This window comes from Myotis nattereri (genome assembly GCF_964212035.1).
Source record: "Myotis nattereri genome assembly, chromosome: 17".
Taxonomy (NCBI): Eukaryota; Metazoa; Chordata; class Mammalia; order Chiroptera; family Vespertilionidae; genus Myotis; species Myotis nattereri.
Genome location: NC_138092.1, coordinates 27,987,022 through 28,010,885, shown reverse-complemented (window position 1 = coordinate 28,010,885; position 23,864 = coordinate 27,987,022). Strand labels below are relative to the sequence as shown.

Genomic DNA, 23,864 nt, shown 5'->3' with positions numbered 1-23,864 from the left:
GCCTTTTAGTTTGCCCAGTTCCAAGATACAGTCAGAAATACTCCATAGCTCTGCCCTGAGGAAGCGTGGCTACACATTTTAATTGAATGCATCCTCCTTATCTCCAAGAGCTTTTATTATAATCCACAGACTAAAGCTATGATGACTGTGGATGAGCTCGTTTCCTGGGGATTGAATCTGCTGGCTCAAGCAGCCAGGGAGCCCCAGCACAGTGACTGGAAGCCAGCTGGTCATCCATCAACAGGAAACCTGCCAGACTGGCCAGCACAGGTACCCAGACAGAAACCAACTGCCAGCAAGCACTGCGGCTCTTTCTTTATTCTTCCTTTTCTTTTATGAATTGAGCAATTGTTGCGCCATCCCCACTGACTGGGCAAGGTGAGTAGTGAAGACTCAGAGAAAGGACTGTGATGTGGGATTCCTGGGTCCTGGCAGAGGATATTTGTCTTTCCTTCCCCATCTCTAGCCCCAGTTGTGCCCTAGCCCTACAGTGAGAAGACGTGTCCATTTCAGATAGAGAGGTCCAGGGAGTCATGGCTCTCGCCATACTTACCGAGACCTCCGGCCTCAGAACTGACCCTCCTCACCAAAAGAGGGGCTTAGCTGTGAGCCCACACTCAGGTTCTCCTTCCAGAGTCCTGGCTGGAGGTGAACTCACAGGAGAGTGAGCAATGTGGTCCCTTTTCAGCATGTAGAATTTTAATAAATAAGCCTTCAAAGGCAAGGGAAGGTCTATACACACCAGGGATGATTGTCACAGTAGTTTGGAATTTGAGGGTGCAGCCATTCTAAACTGAAGAATCCTTTTTTTTAAGTAATTCGTTTATTTGGCTTTAAGATCCCCATAGTTACTAAGGTCTGCTTGCAAGTAAACCTTCTTGTGACTTTCGTGACAAGATAAGGACCCTCAGGTCTCATAAGCATGTGTCTGGGCAAAAGCCGTTGACTTGCCTCCGAGGAGTAAACATTGTTATCCCACGAAGCTGTTAAATTGTTTGGCAAATCCTGTCTTCTAGATTGGTAGGCTATACACAGAGAGTTTTGTTTAGCTTTCTACAAATTATCATAGACTCCAAAAGAGCAGGATCTTTAGTAACAAATCTGTATTCTATTTCTAACATTCTGCTCCTGGATGTGGTAATGATATAAAATGAGTCAGGATTTGACTCCTAGGTCAGCTTTTTGCTCTGAGATCTAAGGAAAGTAGTTGAAAACTTTGGACTTTTGTTGCACAGTATCAGAGTAGGTGCTAAATAAATCATTTGTTTTGAAGATGAAGATGAAGAAGGGACGGAGGAGGAAAAGAGGAACAGGAGAAAGGAAAAGTAGAGTGATCATTGTATTTTCCAAAATATAAATTGAAGGTAGTAAAATTATTCACCAGTATTTCGAGCAAGTCAGCTTTCTAAATGTTTCCTAAATATCAAAGACCCCTCAGGATTAAAAGAAATCCTAAAAGTATCCTTAAACTCAAGGTGTCTAAAAATGAATGTTAAATAGACATTTTATGATGAATGTATATAACGTAATTATATGGTTAGCAAAGTTATTAGATAAGTTCATCAGAATGAGGCTTTATAAGTATTGAATAGATAGAGAACATGATATTATAATTCTAGAATGCTAAAAATCTGTAAGGTAAATTTTTTTGATGACATTCACCAAAATTATAACCTGAAAAATCTAAGAGAAAATAAGTTCTAGGAAGATTACTATTTAATTTTCACTTTAGCAAACTTTTTACATAAATATAAATGTTTCTCTTTAAAAATCGTATAAAGAAAAGACAAGAACACTAACAAGTCTTGCAAAACCAGAATAAATTTCTGATGACTTTTATTTTTACTACTTTTTTAGAGGCATGCTGCTCCAGATAGCTGGGTGATTACATACCCACTAATGTATTTCCCCTTCATGTTTATTTTGGAAAGATGGCAGGTTATTTTGAAAGAAAAGAAGAAAAAACAGACTACAGAGGAAGCAGAGTTGCCTTGTATCTCATAGGGCAACGGATTACTAAAATTACCAGACTTTACGGAAGAGAACACACATTCTTTTTGTGTGTGTGTGTGTGTGCATGTTTTCTTAAGTTTCATCAAGATGATATACCCATAGTATTTAGGAGAAGAATCCAAGGCCAAAAAAATAATAAGGAAAAACTTTCATTTTGGAATTTTCCCTGGCACACAAAACCAATAGCGATGAGGGTGGCATAGCTTCTGAGCGTTAGCTAGCTATCACACAAAACTTTCTTCCAGTATTTTCCAGACTAATTCAGTTTTATAGCTGATTACAGCACTGATAATTTGGAGATTATATATCAATACAAAAATATCATTAAACTATGACAAGTCAGTTTGTTTTAGTTAAGATTCCTGCCTAGTAACTGGATTTGTTTCAAGCATCATCCAGTCTTTGGAATGAAATTTATGAAGCACTTACTGGGTACCACAAAACCAAACCAGGGATGCAAAAGTAAATAATACAGAATTCTTGCCCCCACGATGCTCCCAGTCTGCCCTTGGGGCCTTGGATGTGCTGAGAAAGTCGTGCTAGACAGCATTCGGGAATTGATGCAGGTAATAAAGCATCCATTCTTCTACAATTCATTGAGTGGCCTTCTACCAGGTAAAACTATTTGTTTTTATCTTCTTGAACAGGAGATAGATTTTTACATCGATTTATCTCTGGGGGTAGGGGGGGGGGGAGTGTCCTTCCTCCAGCAATGAAGCATTTCTACTGTACCACATTATTTTAATTGTGTCTCTGCAGGAAGGAAGAAGTCCAGAATGATCAAGACGTTGGCTGTAATCAATGACCTCTTTCAAGATGCCTTGAACTTTCTTTTGTTGATCAGACCTTCTAAAAGTGTGCTGGGAGTCAAACTCTCTGGCTCACACCCATGTTAAACATCGCTTAATCGCATGATGCGACAATTCCTTATCAGATGACCCTGTGCTCATACACAAACACAGCCACTATCAGACACAGACAGGCCATGATCTGGCAAAACCTTGATGAAACAGAAATAAACACAATGTGTAGTGCATATTAATAAACTCGGGCATTTTGGCACACAGAAACATTGCAAACACCCTCAAAAGGAAAGTGCTGTAAGGCTAGGTTTCCTTATATGAACCTTCCCATCTCTATAAACAAGGAGAGATAAAAGGGAAAGAGGTGAACCTTTTGAAATGGTCTATCTCTTCTTCAATCTTAGAAATAACCACTCCCTTGTTAAGAACTAATAGTTTCCGTAATGTGTCATTTTCTCAAAGGAGGGGGACTAAGGTACAGAAAGGTTCTGGCCCCCTTGCCTAGAAGCTTACTCATCTAAAGGTAATTGGAAAGTGCTTTAGGTGCAACTGTTAGTATGTAGGGAAATGAACACTCACCAGATGCAGCAAAGTTAAGATGCTCAGTAAAGAAATCTTAGTAAACAAATAAATCTTAAATTTTATTTTAAAATAAAAACTAAAATAAGTTTCAAAACAGTAAGTACAAAAAAGACCTCAAAAATCGGTTGAAAATAGTTGAAATGTATTTAGTTTGAGTGTGTTAGGTCAAGTTAAAACATAAGGAGAAAATGGAACATTGTTTCTTAAACACTTCAGTAGTTTTAAAAACCTTTTTGGTATAAGCAGTACTATGCCTATGTCTGTAATTTATAAAAAGTCTATATTTAGATAATCTGCTCAAAACAGTGATAAAATTTGTGGTAATTTCCAAAAAGTAAGTTGATCAAATTTAATTTACTGTAGATCCTTCTCAAAAGACTAGTGTAAAGGTTTCCTTCACCCGCCAGCCCCTCAAGTTAATGATCCATCTCCCTTTTTAAAAAAATACCTTTTTTTTTTTTTTTTCAGAGAGCAAGGAAGAGGGAGAGAGAGAGATAGAAACATCAATGATAAGAGAGAATCACTGATGGGCTGCCTCCTGCACGCCCTGACTAGGAATTGAACCGTGACCTCCTGATTCAAAGGTCGAAGCTCAACCACTGAGCAACACCGGCTGGGTGACCCATCGTCCTTTAATGTGAGGATGAAACTTCTCCCTCCGTCTCTGAAATGGGTACTAGAGTCACCAGCTCCTGCGAGCTACCAAGTGCCATGGCCTGCCTCCATTCCTAACCTCCTGGTACCTCCAGGGTTGGCTTCTCTGGGAGAGGGTACCCCTGGGCTTTGTTTTACATTTTGAGATGTAGGATTTCTATGTCGTGCCTGTGTCATTGGCTCCTTTTCCTTTTCCTAATCCACAGTATAGTCAGTCTCAAATTATTTTTTTAATATATTTTATTGATTTTTTTACAGAGAAGAAGGGAGAGGGATAGAGAGTTAGAAACATCGATCAGCTGCCTCCTGCACATCTCCCACTGGGGATGTGCCCGCAACCCAGGTACATGCCCTTGACCGGAATCGAACCTGGGACCTTTTAGTCCACAGGCCGATGCTTTATCCACTGAGCCAAACTGGTTAGGGACCAGTCTCAAATTCTGACCCCACAGCATTCTCTGCCCATACTCTGCTTCTTCATGGGTGATCCACCCACCCTCTGTCTACCTTCCGCTTCTATGCAAAAGACCACCAGGATGTATTCCAATTCCGGAGCTGTCCACAAGCCCCGATCCCTACTTCTAAGCCCCTGATGATGGCTCAGTGACTTTAAACTTGTCACTTACCTCACAGACCAGTTTGGACCTCCTCAGCCACGGACCTTACAAGGCAGTGTTGACCTTTCCCTCCTAATCAGCCGCACTCCATCAGTGCCCAAACCATGCCAGCTCCCGCTGTATGTGCCTCTGCCCTTTGATTTAAAAAGTCAGGCTCTGCACTGGGACCTAGGCAAGAGAGAGTCAGAAAAGGTCAAGCTGCTACCCAGTGAGCAAAAGAACATGCGTGCTTTCCTCCGGGAAGTCTCCGTGCAGTGTGGAGTGACCTCTGCGAGGAGCAGTGGGAAACCTTGTTGTTATAATTGTCTTCCAAAAGCAAAAGCAGTTAAAAAGCTGAGGAGAGCCAAGAAAGCAACCAGACAAGTGCTGGTAAGAAACAAGCTGAACTCCTCACTCGTTTCTATCTGTAACTTCTGTCAAGGCGGGTCACAGATGGTCAAGGAGTTATTTTAGGAAATGGACTCAATAGGGAGAATGACGCCCCTGATTTCTCAATAATTCCGTGAGACCTTGATGGCCTGTGCTCTGTACTGTTTTTTTGTTTGTTTGTTTTTTCTGTATCCTTTCACCTAAGAGAAAAGCATATTGTACAGAACAAGAGGAAAAGAGAAGAAGAAAAAAATGTAAAGATGGTTATCATTAATAATGGCTATCATTTATACATAGCCTGAGATGAACCCAGCTGTAAGTAACCACTTTACATGCCTCAAAGGATCCCCTGAGAAAAAAATGATTGTCCCTATTTTACAAATGAAGAAAAAGGTGCAGAGAAGTTAATTTCTCCAGGGTCACACAGCCAACTAAAAAGCAGAACTAGGATTCAAACCAAGGACTACCCGGGGCCAAATCCACTACTTTTTTGCCTGTACTTCTCCAACCTCCAGAAGAAGCGTGCCACAAAACATGCCATTGATCCTTACTGAAGCATTCTATGCTTTTAAGACTATAAAGTTATTAGTGATGCTTCAGAAGCCATTCATGATGAGGGCAATATGTGTAGAAAAATATGTAGAGTGTTTTCCTAATTTCCTTTCTTGGCTTTCCTCAGCTGTTTTTTTTCTTTTAATATATTTTTATTGATTTCAGTGAGGAAGGGAGAAGGAGAGAGAAATAGAAACATCAATGATGAGAGAGAATCATTGATCAGCTGCCTCCTGCATGCCCCCTACTGGGGACTGAGCCTGCAATCCAGTCATGTGCTCTGACCGGGAATTGAGGCACAACCTCCTGATTCAGAGGTTGATGCTCAAACACTGAGCCAGGCCAGCTGTGCTTTCCTCAGCTTTTTAACTGGTTTGCTTTCGAACGACTATCACAATGACACGGTTCCCCACTGTGCCTCGGAGGTCACTCCACACTGACTCCTTTTTATTACTAGAGATTTTCCAAAGTAGATAAACGTGGTCATTGATCAAAATTCTGGAGAATGACCTGCTCTGACTGGAAGACAGTGACACAGAATAGATAAGACCAGGCTTCGGAGTCACACCATCCTGGGTTTGCTTCTTGCTTCTGCCACTTGCATTCTGTGCTCTGTGACCTTAAGCTACTGACTTAACTTTTCTGACTTGCAGCAGTTTTCCCAGGCCCCATGTTACCAACCCAATTTTGTATCTTTTGGTGCTTCTACTGAATATTTTACGAGCCTTTCATTTCCAATCCTGGTACCTCCCCGACCCTCCATTCAGTCTTCTCTGAAAATAGTAACAACAACACCCAGTTGTTTATTCCAGAAACCTTAATACCTTATTGCTTTTTCTCTCTCAGAACCCCAAATCCCAATCCATCTTTAAGACCAATACATTTACCTTCTAAAAGTATAGCTTGAATCTCCATACTTCTCTTCTTTAAAATGACTCACCTGGCCCATGCCACCATCATCCTTTTCCTGGACACCAAAGTATTCTCATAATTAATCTTCCCTGTTGCTCTCTCCTCCCCCTTCAACTCATTCCCCATGATGCAGCCAGAGTGGCTGTTTCAAAAAAAGAGAGAGAGGATCGTGTGACTACCTTTAAAATCATTTAATGGATTCTAACGTAAGGATTTCAAACCTTCTTTATATCCATTGGACGACTATATTATTTAAAATAAAATGGGAAAAAATAACAAGTATTAGCAAGGATGTGAAATAACTGTAACCCCTTTGCATTGCTGGTGGGAATGTAAAAAGCTGCAGCTGTGGAAAACAGAATTAAAAAGAGAATTTACCATATGATCAGCAATTCTTCTTCTAAGGATATGCCCAAAAGAATTTAAAGTAGAGAATCAAAAAAGATATTTGTGCCTTGCTGGAGTGTATTTTACAGCACTATTCACAATAACTGTCCATTGACAAATGGATGGTTAAAGGGGATGTGGTATATACATAGTCAAATATTATTCAGCCTTTAAAAAGAAGTAAATCCTGGCCTAGCCAGGTAGCTCAGTTGGTTGGGGAAGTGCCCCCCACACCAAAAGGTGGTGGGTTTGATTCCTGGTCAGGGTGCATACAGAAGGCAACCGATCGAGGTTTCTCTCTCACACCTCTCTCTCTCTCTCTCTCTCTCTCTCTCTCTCTCTCTCTCTCTCTCTCTTTCTCTCTCCCTTTCTCCCTACCTATTAAAAAAAAAAAAAAAACAGGAAGCAAATCCTGCTATTTGCAAGAACATAGATAAACCTGGAGGATATAATGCCAGGAGAAATAAACCAGACACAGAAGGACAAGTACTGTATGATTTTACTTAGATGTCTTGTACATAGAATAGTTACAGTCATAGAGAGAGAAGGTACAATGGTGGTTGCCAAGCGCTGTGGTGAGGGCAAGTGGGGAGTTATTGTTTAGTGGATTTAAAATTTCAGTTTCAAAAGATAAAACTTATTGAGAAGGAGGACGGTGATGGCTGCACAAAAACGTGAATGTTCTTGCCGAAGCCGGTTTGGCTCAGTGGATAGAGTGTCAGCCTGCGGACTGAAGGGTCCCAGGTTCGATTCCGGTCAAGGGCATGTACCTTGGTTGCGGGCACAACCCCAGTGGGAGATGTGCAGGAGGCAGCTGATCGATGTTTCTCTCTCTCATCGATGTTTCTGGCTCTCTATCTCTCTCCCTTCCTCTCTGTATAAAATCAATAAAATATTTTTAAAAAAAAGTGAATGTTCTTAATGTCACTGGACTGTACACTTAAGAATGTTTAAAATGGCAAATTATATGTTATGTACATTACAACACTTAAACATCCAAAACTCTTACCATGATCTCGAAGGCCTTGCATGATCTAGCCCCCGACTACCTCCTCAACTTCCCCTCTTAACAGTCCTACCCTCCATGCACTGGGAGGGCGCGGTGAACCCACAGGCCTTTGTACCTCAGCTGGCGGCAGCTCAAATACAATCTGCACAGAGACCTTTCCTCCCACTCCACCCCTCAGTCCGTCCCCTACCATCTCTGTCACATGTTTCAACTTCGTCACATGTCACAGGGGAGTTTATATTCACATGTAGTAACTTTGTTAAGGCAGCCTTGTTCCTTAGGAATCAACGAAAAACCTAGGCTACCCTCACCCACGGGGTCCACCAGGCTTCCTGAAGTAATTAAGTCATGGACGTTGGCAATAATAACTCAGGATGAGTGTGCACTTTCACGGGTATTTTTGAATACTCTTCACTTACTTAATCTACTCATCCTAAGAAAGAGACTTCAAACTCTTTCCCCTGACTCCTACTTAAATCGTTTTCAAAGAGGTGAGGGGAGACTTTTCAACTTTCAAATTAAAAAGTAAATCCATTTCAAAAGGCTTCCTCTGTCCCTTGCCTTCCATCGTGGGAGTTGCTCTTCAAGGGGGTATTTCTCTGAAATAAAATCGGGAAAGATTCCAAGAGAGTTCATGCTTCCAATACTAAGTACTCTGACTTCTGAGGACATGGCCCAGCCCACTCTTTAATCACATCTGAGGAAATTCCCCTAGCCTGGGTAAAAGATCATAATATCTTAAGAAGGCTGATGAGCTCATGAAAAGCAATTAAATTTAGAAAGCCAAGACACTCCCAGGAACCTTCTCCAAGCTACGTTCTTTTCTGTTAACCCCTTGAAATTTCCAGATCTGCACCATACCAAATTTTAAATTATTTTCAGAGTGGCTTGTTTTTAATGCATTGCAAAGCTGTTTGTGATCTATGTCCCTGAAACTTCTGTTGCATTATCTTTATCAATATTCAACAGTTCAGAAAATGAGGCTTTAAAAATTTTGTGAGCCCCATTTATCTTTGATGGATTTGGCATTCTAAATTTTAATTTTCAATGTGAGGATTATCTTATATGTACCTTGAAATTTTATGGGAGAAAGTACATCAGGAGGTCTCAGATGAAGGGAAACAAAAGAGCTTTCAGAATTACTGAAACACTTAAAATGTGCAAGGGAAGCCAAAGATGTCAGTACTAAAAGATTACTTGTCTTTATATAACAATATTCACAACCAAAAGACCCACCATTCTTCTTTAAGGTGGAGACGTAATAAAATGAAAATCATATAAAGTGAATTGCATAATTGTATAACTCACTCTGTGTGGGAAGCCATTTCCCAAAGCCCTGTAAACACTGCAACTTCCCACCACTCTCTCTTGCTGATGTATACATATATGTCATACTTACTATTTATTTCTTTGGCTCATAAAACAAAATATTGAAATTTCAGATGAAAACGAGCCATGAAGATGGAAAGTGCTCTCTTTCCCTTACTCTTTTGCAACCGTATTAATCCTACGCTACGAGAGTCTGGAGGGGGAAAAAAAAGAAAGAAAGAAAGCGTTTTGTCGATGACAATTGTTTGTAAATGTAGAAAGCAAAAGATTTCCATGTATGGACTTTAAGTGCATTCCATCCAGTGCAGTGTCAAGTTTTGTGCGCGATAAGGCCAGAGCAGGAAGCCACTCGAGGTCAGGAAGGAAGTGCTGTCAAGCTTGGGAGCGGGCAGAGTCGTGCAGGGAGCTGGGCAGGCTCCGAGCCTCAGCTGTGTAACCACTGCCCTATTTTTAAAAGATAAACAGCAGGAATAGCACAAAATCCATATGGTGGCTACCTCAGATTCATCCAAACCACACAAGCAGCTCCCTCTTCCCCTTTGCCAGGCTTTGCATAGCTCCCAAATATGTGGAGTAACTGTTTCTTCTAGGACACGGGGCAGAGATGCTTCTGAGGATTTGGTTACGGCCTTTTATCCAGTATTCACAGCTGGCTCTGAGGGCCTCTGGGTATGCTAGCCAATCTCCAAATGTTGCCCCTTTCCTCCCATCCATTCTCAACCCACTACCAGCACCTCTTTGCTGAGAAGAAAAAAAAGCCTCAGCGAAGGATTTGGCATTCCAAATTAACAATCATTTAGCAGTTAACAATAGTGAGAGAAAATTCTCACCTTAATGAGTCTACAGACATGTCTACAACACAGTCAGTCAACAGAACTCACTAGGCTGATGACCTTGACAATGCTTTTCAGAGTTAATTTCCAAACCAACAAGCATGTCCTGGGTGCCCATCACATGCTAAGCATTGTGCTGGGCATTGGGTTCCCAAGGAGTAGTCAGCTGCCCTGGTCCTCATGGAGTATCCTGTGTAGAGTGTTACTCTTTTTTAAAGATGCCAATACTTGGCATGCATTGTGCCAGGGCAGTGATAATAGTATAGAACGGGTCCAACAGGAAGACCGATGAGGGGGTCCTAATCCAAGCTCACAATTGGAGTGGGACCAAAAGACATTCCAGGGTATGGGAGGTGGGAAGAAAAGCAAGAGGAGAAGGGAAGTGTGCCCCCGGGCTAGCATCAGAGGTAACAAAAGTCATAAAGAAAAACAAGGACCGTATATCCCAGTCTTCACCTCTCCACATTAGGATACTGGGAACCCGACAATGTTCTCTACCTCAGCCTGGGTGGTCTTGTATAATTATTTGTCGAACTACATGTAGATGTTTTATGTACTTTTAATATGTGTTTTATTTTATAATTGAAATGTTTTTTAAAATAGGACACTAGGTTTTTTTAAAACAAGAGGATTCAAAATGAAAAAGCCATCGCCCTAGAGGTCAAAAAAACAAAAAAAAAGATGTCAAGGAATCTGTCCAGATCCAGGCATGCGTGTGTCGTTCATCCCTGAAGAAACAAGAGAGCCAGGCAGGCAGATAGTCCCCGTCGTCTCTTCATTGAAAGTTGCTCATCCTATTGTTCGAGGTCAAAGCTTCTACATTTAAAAACATCCTGTTGACCTGCCGCAGGAAATGCAAAACGCTGTCAGAAAGCGTCCCTTTCCTTATAACTATACCGCAGAGACGTCTGACGGGAGAGGAAGCGGAACAGAGCCAGGGAAGGGAGGAAAACATCTCCATCTACCATGTTTTCAGAGAGAAATGGGGAAAACTACTGAACTTGAGCATATAGAAAAGCTCACTTGCTCGGTAGTGTAGTCTCTGTGTTCATTATTTTGCATCTTGTCAGAATATAGTGAAGAGAACCCTTGACTCGTGGGGTTTACATAGGAATGCAGGCTTTGCCCAGGGGAGTTACAGAAAGCCCGGGTCCCAGTTCATGCAGTCACCATAAGCTGGCCCCGTCTGCCGCCTTTCTGCGTTGGGATGTCGCCTCACCAGGTAGCCTCTGCTCAGGCTGAAAGTACCTGCTCAGGAGCAGGCTGAGCCTTTGAGAGCTGCTGGAAGCCCCACGACCAGCAGTTGCTCTCTGCTGCGGGCTGGGCTATAGCTTGCTCTATCCCATTAGGGCTCTCCATCCCCGACCCCCAGCTCATTCCTTTCACACCCTGCTCTCCCTGTTAGGGGATACTCCCTTTGGGGGATACTCCCTTTTGCACAGTTTGGGAGGAAAGCCCTGTCTGCCTTGCCCTTACTCCAATATTCTTCCCCTTCATTAAAGGCATAGATTTTTCTTGGCTGATCAGGTTCCAACAGCATTTCTGCAAGAAGCTTCCCTCACACCCACCAATCCACTTGGGCATTATAGCTCCTTGTTTACTCTCCCTTCAGCGCATTATTTTATTTGCCTGGTAAATTGCATATTCATTGCATTTATTGCCACCAGACTGAAAGTTCTGTAAGGATATTTACCAAAGCTATCTTGTCCACCGCTGATTCTCAGCTCTTAGTGTAGTGATTAATATTTTTTGAATGACGAGTAAATGAACATATCTAGTTCCATTTCCTGATCTTTATGAGACCCAGGAGCCCCTTGGGAACAAACATACATAGACACTGTCCCCATGTTGGGTCCAGGCATGGATTACAGGTCCGTCTCCTGGACCACAGGACCTGGAGAAAAGGAAACGGTGATAGAAACAACAAAGCCTCTGAGAGCCTAATTCACAGAGGAGGAAAGGCTGGGCATTCCAGGTCACATTCAGTACCAGGGAACAAGTATCCCTGTGACTTTGGGCGAAGGGGAGCGGGGGGCGGTGCAGGGGAGAGACACAAACAGAAGATACCCTCCTCTGTTCAGATGCCACGCAGAGCACCAGAGAAGTGGAGGCACGTGGAACAGAAGCTCCAGGTACCACTCCAGAGGCCCACACAGGGCACCGCTTCTGGGCATCTAGCCCAGCTCAGCCTCAACCCAGCTAAGCAGGGCGGCCAAGGACAGCCGGGCAGAGCTGACTGCAGATGTGCAGTCCACTGCTCGGCTTATATGTGGATCAGGGCTCCTAGGAATTCTAGAGAAAGACAGGGCGGCGGTCTTTTCATTTGGCAGATTGGAGACTAGGATGTAATAGATTTAGTGACAAACTTCAGGGACATGTGGATTGTAGGTACAATATTTTTTAATCCTCTCAACAATCTTTAAGCATTAATCCCATTTTACAGATGAGGAAACTAAGGCCTGCGAAGGTTACGACACTAGCACACAGTCAAGGACAGAGCAACAGCAGAGCTAATATTCAAACCCAGTGTGACTTCCAAGCTCAATGTTCCCAAGAATCCATCTCCCACAGGTCCCTCATATCTATAATCTGCAAATGCTATAGGGCTCTACCATGCCATAGTTTTACCCACAAACCCGATTTTACCAAATTTTTTATTATCACTTAAGAGAATATACAAATAAGAAAATAATCAGATTTGGGGGAAATTGACATCAGTGAAACCAGGAGACAAGAGGGCCTGAAGCCAAAAGAAGCATAAGAAGAGAAAGCAGAAAAAAAGAAAAGAAAAAAAAAAGGGAGTGCTTTGACATTTAAATTCAGGCATAGGACATTTGTTTCCACAGATAGATCATTACTGGATATCAGATTTCTAAGCCCCACCTAATGCACCACACTGTACATTAGAAATGCAAAATATTTTTCAGGAATTGTGTTTTGAAAACCGTCTCTGCCCACTGAGATTTACACTTTGGGCCCCTCTTTATGTATAGACTTCCATAGTCCTACTGGTTTTTAAAGCACAATTCTGGCAGTATTTCCATTCACTGACATTTTGGCTCAAATAATCAAAGTGGATCTCAGGTTTCAAAGATCCAAGGGAAAAAGGTCACTATTTGAACACACCACTGTTTACTGTTGGACGAACAACATTTAAGCTGTCAAATTAAGCTTTGATTTTAATATTCCTCAGTGAAGAAAGTACAGTATTTTAGCAGTGTTCCTTCTTTCAGTGTGTTTTCAATGCTTTAGCCAACAGCACACATATTTAAAGCAAAGGGAGTAAAACATATGGAGTCATTAGTCTGTCTTTATTTTCCAACTTAAATTGTTAATCACATATTTGCAAACTGGTGTGGATTTATAGAATGTTCATAGGGATTTATGTAATATTTATATTGGAGTTTTAATGAAAAAATTAAAGGTACTTCAAAGATTTATATTATTTTCTTTAAAACATGCCTGAAAGAAACAACAACAATACCATAAAAATGGGTGCATAGGGTGGTGAAAGTCTGGGCCGGGGCGGGGGGAGGCCTAGATGGTCAATGGGGGGAAAAAAGGGACATATGTAATACTTTCAACAATAAAGATTTTTCTAAATGGGGTGCAGAGAAGCCTAAGAGTCAAAAGAGATGGCAGGTCAGCTGCACTGCTACACCATTTACTACAGAAAATAGTTACTCAACATTTATCTTTCCAATGTAAATATCACCAATTTACTTTTCCCCCAAGATTTATTGAGGTATAATTTACATATGATAAAGCTCCCCCTTTTTTAGTGTAAAGTTGGATAAATTTTGGCAGTTGTATACATTTGCACAACTACTAGCACAGACTGGCACAATAGTTTTTTGCCATTTCTAAGATTTCATATAAATTAAACCATACATTGTGTTTTCTGAAGTGGCTGAACAATTTTGCATTCCCACCAGCAATGTATTAGAATTCCAGTTTCTCTCTCTCTCTCTCTCTCTCTCTCTCTCTCTCTCTCTCTCTCCATATATATATATATATATATATATATATATATATATATGATTTTTAAATTAATTTCTAGAGAGAGGAAGGGAGAGGGAGAGAAAGAGAGAAACATTGATTCGAGAGTATAACATTGATCAGTTACCTCCTGCATGCCCGCTACCAGGGGTCAAACCCACAACCTGGGCATGTGCCCTGACCAGAAATCAAACCCTCAAGCTTTTGGTGCATGGGATGACGCCCAAGCAACTGAGCCACACTGGCCAGGGCCGGTTCCTCTATATCTTATCCAACATGTGGCATTGTCAGTCTTTTTAATAATAACAATTCTAGAGGTTGGTATCATTGTAATTAGTGTATGTGTGCCATGACATGAAAGAGGTGGAAAATCACTGATTTAGCCGCCCCCCCTGCCCCCCCCCCGCCCCCCCCCCCCCGCCACACTCCCACCCCGCCATGAACAAAGCCTGTGGATCACTGATCAAATCCTAGACACTGCGAATTTATGGACTCAATGCTTCATCATATGGCTGTGCGTTCTCTCTTCTACAAGCCTCAGGTGTTTTAACTTCTTCAAGGAAGAAGTTGGGGAAAACTAGCACTTGGCTGAAATTCTGCCAGAATTTCTGAATTTATAAAGCATTTGACATCAAGTTAAACGGTAGAAAAACCCCAGCTGATGCAAGCCTCTCCTCTGAGAATGGTCATTTTAAGTTAACTTTGTCATCTGATAACTACAAACTTTGGCTTTAAATTCTTCACATGAATACTTTGGTCCATTGCTAAATAGGGAAAAAAATTGCAATTTGGCAGACATACAGATTCGATCTGTCACTTTCAGGGAACATAAACCCGCCCAAAGAACGTTAAGTAGCCGTTTTGCGGCCTAGATGGCAGGCAGAGATCAAAGAAACACGCTCTCTGCTGTTAGGGAAATTAGTCTTACATAAAATTAACATGGATATACTTATCCTTTATTTTGAACACAGCTTTGTTTGTACTGAAAAAACAAGCAGAAATCAGCCAAGCAGTGGGTGTCATTGCTCCATTTCATTGCAGGGAAAAGCTTTACTCGGATATCAAGAGTTCAATAGGTTAACTCATTCTGCATTCAGCGGTCGGTTTGTTACAGTCTCTTTAAGTCGTCACTCGAGTGCTTCCATTTGTATTGCCTTCATTTATTTTTATATTTTACCTTCTCAATTAGGTTTATCTTCCTTGAAGATGGTTTTATGTGTGTATTCTGTACATGAGTTTGTGTACACACATGCACACATGCATGTCAATTCTCATTATTCACAATAGTTGTGTCCTCAAAAGTCACTGTGAGCAATGAATTAGCGGATACCATAACTGCTCCTTGGGGACATACAGTAAGGTTCTCCTGAGTCTCTGGTCACAACGACCTGGGTCAAAACGAGTATAAAGAAAACCATTTCGGCCCTGCCCAGGTGGATCAGCTGGCTGGAGTGAACCCAAAAGGTTTAGGGTTCGATCCCTGGTCGGGGCACATATGGGAGGCAACGATTGATATTTCTCTTTCACACTGATGTTTCTCTCTCTCCCTCTCCCCTTCCCTCCCTTTCTAAAATCAATGAACATATCCTTAAGTGAGGATTAAAAAGAAGAAAGAGAAACCAATTTTACCATAGGCTAATTAATTAACATAAACAAGTATTAAGTTGCTACAGCATCTCATCAATGGTAGAATGAAAGGGGGTTGCATTAAAATTTTGCATGCATGTGTACACATAGGGGGAGAGGAGGGACGATAAAGGTGAGAAGAAAATCAGGAGCCCGAAAGACTTACCCACTGAAGGGCCAGCAGAGATGAGGCCACCAAGCTCAGCAAGGACGATTGCTGCCTTGGTTTTCCAGCCTGCGTGAGACGGTGTGCAGAGGGTGTCCTCCCACGGGAGCACCCAGGAGACCATAGGCAATGCTCACTGCCTCACGTGTGTCGGATTCCCCTTTCTGATCCCAGCCAACAGGAAAAGTTCCCAATCCCTTCCTGTTCTCCAGTGCTCAACTCTGAGTAAAGTACCTGCTTGCTTTTAAGATTCGAACATTGGAGTCTGTAAAAAGGTCTGGGCCCGACACCCCTCATTTTACCCCAAGAGAAGGTGAGCCCGGGCAGGTCCCCTGGCTATGCTGGCACCTAGGCCAGCCGCTTTCCAGGTAAGAGCACTTCCAATGCCATCCCAGAGATGTGAGCTGGATTTTTCCATACATGTCCTCATTTAATCCAAATATTCCCTTTATCTACTTAGTAAAATAAAATGCATGCAAAGTATCTCAAAAGCACAAAAGTGTATCTCTTCATTAACCCCCTGCCACTACACCAGAAGTAGCTTCCTGAATTGCTTCCCATTCACATCTCCATCGCGCAGATGCGGAAACTGAGTCCCAGAAAGTCTGTGCAGTATGAAAGCTGATAAGGGGCAGAGCTGCAGTGGCCCCATGGCTGCTTTAAGCCCACTGCAGGGTACACGCTCAATTAGGAAAGTATCCTGAATGTAGGGTGACCATCAAAACTGGTGACTTATAGAAGACATCAATATTGGCTATTTTGAAACATATTACACATAATTTTGTTGTGTGTGTTTTTTTTAGGTACTAAAACATAGAAAGCCCCACCATCGGACAGCATTTAGCTAAATTTAAATAGCACTGAGATGGCCTGGCCAGTGTGGCTCAGTGGTTGAGCATCAACCTATGAACCAGGAGGTCACAATTCCATTACCAGTCAGGGCATGTTCCCAGGTGTGGGCTTAATTCCCAGTGTGGAATTAAGGGATACCATAATTGCTCCTTGGGGACATACAGTAAGGTTCTCCTGAGTCTCCGGTCTTACATAGTCTTGTACTTGTAAAACTTCAAAGCCTTTAAGAAAGTACCTCCCTTTAATTCACTTTGTCTTACATAGTCCTGAGTCTCTGGTCTTACATTCCCATGCACCAGGAGGTTGCTGGTTCAATTCCCAGCAAGGGCACATGCCCAGATTGCAGGCTCCATCCCAGATAGGGGGGCGTGAAGAAAGCAGCTAATTATTGTTTCTCTCTCTCTCTCTTCCTTTCCCTTCCTCTCTCTCAAGAGAGGCAGGAGCCATCCGATCAACGATTCTCATGCATCATTGATGTTTCTATCTCTCTCTCCCTTTCCCTTCCTCTCTGAAATCAATAAAAATACATATTTAAAAATAAAAATAAATAGCAATGAGATGCAGACACTTAGGATTGTATTACTACTTGGATTTTGTTGTGTTTTTGTTTTGTTTTGTTTTGTTAACCTTAACACCATCCCAAGGTTTTACTGCTTCCAGGGTGCAGAAGGAAAACTTTTTAATCATTAAAGACATTGTTCTGTCATTTTATGAGCTCATCATCACTGACTAATATTCTAAAGGGGTTGGCTTGCTCCTGCTCCTTATCGGACCCTCTTTTTTACTGTATAACCTTTGCTGATTCACAAAGAGCAAGGAATGCATAAAGAAAACTTGCTTGCAGGGCTTTTACTTTGAAGGGAAAATGCTCAAATCAATTCAACTCTGTTTGCAAAGAAAAACTTCAAAGCCTTTAAGAAAGTACCTCCCTTTAATTCACTTTGTTAGACTTGTTCCTCTATTTAAAGGTAAAAAAGATGAAAGAATGTTAATCCTCCATAAATTCTCCCTCCTGTTATGCAGAGGTTCAATACAATGCCTTTTTGCTTAGTAATTCTAACAGAAAAAGATAGGCAAGAGCCAATAATTAGCAGAGTTGCAAGCTGCCATTGTTTTAATGGGTCTCCAGACATACCTTAACCTCAGGATCCCTATCAAGTCCAAATATATGGTCCTCTCCATCCCATGGTGTCTCATTCTTGGGTTATTCTGACTTTTCATGAAAGCACCCCAGTAGATGCCATGGAAATTTCAAAAAATTAATCCAATCTTTCATCTCTGGGAAATTATTTCAAAGCAAAGACTAAATGTTCCTTCTTATTTTTCTTAAAATTGCTACCACTTAGGTAAACCACACCTCATTAATACTTAGGATTGTAAAATTCACCTGTAAAAACAAAAAGAATCCCTCTGTATCTTGATTATTTCTAGTTTAGGATAAACTTCCAAAATCCTAAACATGTTGGTCTTTGCTTATTTTATACTAGAGGCCCAGTGCACAAATTTGTGCCTGGGTGGGGTCCAGCCGGCCTGCCCCGCTCAGGGCCATTGGGCCAGGCTGGCTGGGGGGAGGGGCCCTGGGTGGTTGACCGGCCAACCTGCCTTCTGGTTGAACTCTGGGTTGAGGGGACAATTTGCATTTTAGCCTTTTATTATATAGGATTACTAGATGAAAAATCCTCAGCTTGATTAAAGAACTCTTGAATATTACCGAAGGATGCTCTTCTGGGTCTCCCAAACCTTAAGGCCTAGCTAGTCTATGGCACTGTGGGCCTGCATATTATTTTCTCAAAGCTCCATTCTTTGGCACAAAGACATATAACTATTCACCCATTTTCCCAGTAATTGGCCAAATGCAGAATCAGAAGTTTTAAGAGTTAACATTCCCATTGTTTAATGAAATAACAATAAAACAAAAAGTTCCTTCCAAAGACATGCAAATGATTTTCTGAAATAATTGAGAAGGAGGGAATGGGGAAGAATTGTTTAATGGGCACAGACTTTCTGATTCGGATGATGAAAAATAATTCTAGAAATAGAGAGTGGTGAAGTTGTACAACATTATGTATGTATTTAATGCTCCTGGCATGTACACTTAAGATTATTAAAATAGTAAATTGTATATCATGCATATTTTACCACAATAAAAAAAGTATAAATAAATGAACAAGAGCTTTATATTAAAACTAGAGGTCTGGTGCACAAATTCATACACGAGTGGGATCCAGTGGGCTGGCTGGGGGAGGGGACACAGGAGGTTGGCCAGCCGGCCCCACCCCCTGGTCAAACTCCAGTTGAACTCGCGGTTGAGGGGACAATTTGCATATTACCCTTTTATTATATAGGATGTTAAGCCCTCACCAGCATGGCTTAGTTGGTTGGGTGTTGTCTCATGCACCAGGAGGTTGCTGGTTCAATTCCCAGCAAGGGCACATGCCCAGATTACAGGCTCCATCCCAGATAGGAGGGCATGAAGAAAGCAGCTGATTATTGTTTCTCTCTATATATATATTCCTTTCCCTTCCTCTCTCTCAAAAAAAAAAATCAATAAACTATTCTTTTAAAAAATGTTAAATAGTTCAGGGCTAAGAAATAAGCACAAATATGTTCCTGGTGGATAAATTATTACTATTAGATATCAAAAATCTAATAAAATGAAAATTTTGGCACAGCAATTCTACTTTTATCAATTTACTCTAAAGACATAATTTAAAATGGGCAAACTTTATTATGTAGAAGAGCATTTATGATAACACTGTAATACCAAATTGTTAAGAAAATGTTGCAAGGACCTAAATGTCAAACAATATTAGTTTAATAAATTCTGTTTAAAGTTAGTAGATAAGTTACCCTTAGTCCTGGCTATGCCTCCCTTAGTATCTTCTGCCCCCGGCTTAACATTAAATCTTAGAATTCCTCCACTTCTTTCTAAGCCTGTCTTTCAGTTACTAGTGGTTCACTCAACACTTACTGACTGTAAGTGTGCCAGATACTTCCTCAGTGTCAGGACCACAGGAGGTACTGGCAATAAAGCTTTCTACAACTCAGACAAAATCTTTTTGATACTATTGTAATCACCTGGTTATTATTAACAGGAAGGGAATACAGGGAAGACTAGATAATATAGGCATGCCATTTATACAGTTTTGCTAGAAAGCTGTAGTTTGACACTTTCCAAGTCTGTTCCCGCTGATCAATGTGGGAAGGGTCTGGACAAAGGCAGTTTGGACGCATGCCCAGTAAGGTCTGAGAGACATGGGAAGGTGCTAACTTGTCAATCACTTCTGGGAACAAGTCAGTGGCCAGAATAGGCGTGGCCACTGCAAGGGAGAGAAACCTGAATATTTAAACTCCTAGAAAAAGGGGGTTCACTTGCTTGGCTTTCTTGCTCTTGGCTCTTGGTCCTCTTGGGACTCCTATGGCAGGGGGCACATTCCCCTACATTCACTCACATGGCCCACAGCCATGTGGGCTCCACATAATGGACTAATGGAGTTTAATTAGCCTGATGCTGAACTGGACCCGGCTGCAACATGGGACAGAAGCTCTGAACACTGGCTCTGCTTCTGGCTCTACTGAACCCCCAGTTGCACCTCTTTCAGGGCTGGTTTAAGGGACATGGAACTTTGGAACCCGAGAAATGTAACTCCACGCAAAGAAAGTCTTTTACCACATCTCATTCTCCCATAGGGGCCTCTGCAAGTGTTTATTTCAGCAGTAATCCAAGAACCCCACTCCCATAAGCGGCAAGGAAATCTGGCCCACTGACTTCTCTGGCAACACTTTCTCTCATGGAGTTTATAAACTTTGGGGAGAACACAAAGAAGAAAATCAGCAGTTATCACATGACAAGGGTTGGGATATGGGATGGTCTGGGAATGTGTTGGTCAGGCCGCTAAACCAGATCCGGGTGCATCTGGGATGACTTCCTGGTAGAAGTCATGTCATCGGAATGAGTTGAAATTAAGTAGGAGAAAAACATAAGGGGAAAAGAATGTTCCAGGCCGAGAAATAGCATTTATAAGGACTGAGATAAAAGAGAGCAAAGTGTATGTAAGAAGCTGCAATGCTTTCAGAAGAGCAGGAACATAGAGATGCCAGCAAAAGATAGAAAAATATATATCTGTGACCTCAAACTCAAAACCAAGTACCTAGTTGGCTCACCTACTGCTGTCTCCACAGGAAAAGGCTATAAGGACCCCACTTTCACATGCCCCATGCTAAGCTCACCATCTACATCCCTCTTTCCAACCCTGGTTCTTCTGTTTGAGTTCTCAATCACAGTGAATAATGCAATCAAAGTACTTTCCTATCTACTTCCTAAGTATTTCTTGAACCAACCTTGTTTCTCTCTATCTCTACTTTCCGAACTCTATAGAGGCATCATCCCTAGAGTCATTGTCACACTCTGGGCCCAACCAAGCCCCTTTCCATTCTTCAGTTCTAACTCTGGTCATCTTCCCCAAACCCAAATCTGATGGTCATTCTCCTGCTCAAACCTTTCACAGCTTCTCAATGCACTTAGGGTACAATCTGAGCACCCGATCATATATTGTGGTGCTTATCTCACGTTTGACCTGGATTGGGTAGTGTGGTTACCCTCCTCCCTAACTCACTGGTCAGATGCATACTGTCCTCGGTTTGATTTCCTGAGCCCCGAATGCTTTTTTCCTCACAAATCCTTAGTACCAGTATGACCCCCCTCTGCCTGCAACACCCTCTTGCTATCCCGGTCTGGTTAATTCTGACTTATCTTTCAAGTCTCAGCTTCAATACTCCTCCTTCCAAAAAGCTATGTATGGTTTTATCATACACCTGTTCTTCTACATCACTGTGTGATGCATTACAGTTCCTGTTTCTTTCTCACTAATCTGTCAGCTTCATCATGGCAGGAACTCTGCCAATCTTGCTAATGTTGACAAGCCAGCCCAGAAGCACTGCGCTTGGCTTAGAATGCAGCCCTTAATACTGCATTGCACTGGCAATACATTGCTGACCTGCAAACATGCTCGAGATGCATTGGGCAGTGAGAAAAGCATGTTTCCACATAGGATTTATGGCATTATCCTTTTTTGCAGAGGAAAATGTTCTCTGAAAAGAAATCTCAAAGGACAAATACCAACATGATGACTGAAACAGTCAGCCTATGTACTGAGGGGGTGCAGTCATCCGTCTTTTTGCTTTTATTTTTGTTTATCAGTGCTCTCTGAAATTATGAGGGGCATGAGCATTTTTTTCTTTAATAATAATAATGAAAAACAAAGAAGACTTTTATAGAAAAGTAATTTAGGAAATTCAAGATTTTGAACTGCAAATATCTGTTATTTCAGAATGCGCAAGCTTTGCTAAGAACAGACTTCTGAGTTAATCTGTTAAATCTATGAAAATAAGAGAATTTACTCAACTCCTAACTCTTGAGTTCAAGGATTGGAATTCTCAAAGTTCATTGTTACATTCTGCTTGTATTAAAAAGGAAAATATTGCTGCTTCCCTAGAAACAGGCTTTGTTTTTCAATGTTGGTGTTATCTATACTCAATTTTTCCTCTTTTCATTAAATCTGTATATTTTGGAAGAATTCTTTAAGTACTATCAGAAAGCACTTCACCTTCACGTTATTTTTCTTATACTGATTGACTAGGTTTCACAATATTCCCAAGCAAGACAAGACCAAGCATACCACAGCCCTTCTCACTATGTGGATCTATTGTTCAGGCCATTGGGATGTTAATCAGGATGAGAGGATCATATATTTAGTCTGCATTTGTGCTTGTTCAATGCCAACATCTTAATTTCAAGAACAGCATGATTTATCAGTTGTGTGTGAAAACCACTTCACAGCATATAGATGACCTTGGCTCTTTTTCCAGATCCTCTCAGAAATCTCAGCTTCCTGGTTTCTCACCTCCCCTCACCCTCTGATGGAAAACAGCAGGTTTTTAGGCAGTAACTACTTTGCGGGGAGGGAAGGAAGTGGGACATGGGTCCTGTGGCTACTGACTGTAAATGATTGAGAAAGTTAACCACATACCCACTAGCACCATTAACACATTAACCCTCTGGCCAGTTTCTCTTGGCACCTAGAGGAGAATGGTGTTTGCAAAATTGTAACAGAAACCCAGCTAGGTTTAGAAAAGGGGGAATAGAAAGGAATGCAGGCAATCACTTAAGGAAAGGGTCTAAGAAAGATGACTTAGCCTCTTAAGAGTGGTAAAATGAAAGCCTTGGAAAGGAAATAGTAAAGGCAGGTGGAGAACATTCCCCTTGTAATTTCTCCAAGCTTCTTACAGAAGTTGCTTTCAATAATGTAGTTTGGAATAGTCTGTGGGCCCTATTGTAATGCTCAGAAGAGGGGAGTCGAGAAGAGTTCCAAACCTGGATTTGAGGATAAAATACTCTTCCTAGAAAAAAAGAAAGAGAAATCTAAACATTCTTAACAAAATGAATCAATGGTGGATATTTCAAAAAGGGTATAGTCCTTAGAAGATGAACCAACATCACTCATTTCACAAGTAACTGAAGCCAAAATGACCTTCAAAATGTTTCAAATGAATAAAGAATGACTTAAGATAGCTAGAAAGATGTTTTAAGTGAAAATTCTAACTTTAGGAAAACTAGAAACAGCTTTTACAAGAAGCTGAAGGATGGAACAAACAAGTGAGTGAATTTAATAAACAGAAAAGAACATTTGAAGACTCCAAAATATATGTAAAACAAGTTCTATGTGATAAAATCAGATCAAATCCCTGACTGAATACTTGCTAAAGATGCAAGATTGGACTGCTGTGCTTGGAGAAGACTTAACAGATGAAAACTGGAATTGGAACTGAAGAATGATTCAGAAAATAGTGCACTCTTAGGTTATCAACCAAAATAAATAAATAAATAAATAACTTTGAAGAAGTTGAATCATGCTGCTAGGGTTTTTAAGGCTTTTTTAAAAGCCCTAGAAGGAGAAAGAAGTCAAATATACACTAAGTAACTGAAGTAGATAAAACAAAGAAAAAGCTTACAGAGTGTATTAAAAATCTCCAGACTTGCCCGCCAGCGTGGCTCAGTGGTTGAGCATTGACCTATGAACCAGGAGGTCACACGCCTGGGTTGCGGGCTCAATCCCCAGTGTGGGGCATGCAGGAGGCAGCCGATCAATGATTCTCATCATT

The 23,864-nt window shown here is 41.4% G+C and overlaps 1 pseudogene across 1 annotated transcript; it reads left to right on the top strand.

Moving 5' to 3' along the window:
* The first annotated feature begins 141 nt into the window (after positions 1-141).
* On the top strand, positions 142-23,766 carry LOC308533258 (cTAGE family member 2-like; annotated as a pseudogene). Its single transcript has 2 exons — positions 142-270; positions 23,013-23,766. The product of its transcript is annotated as a cTAGE family member 2-like (transcript).
* Positions 23,767-23,864: the final 98 nt, after the last annotated feature.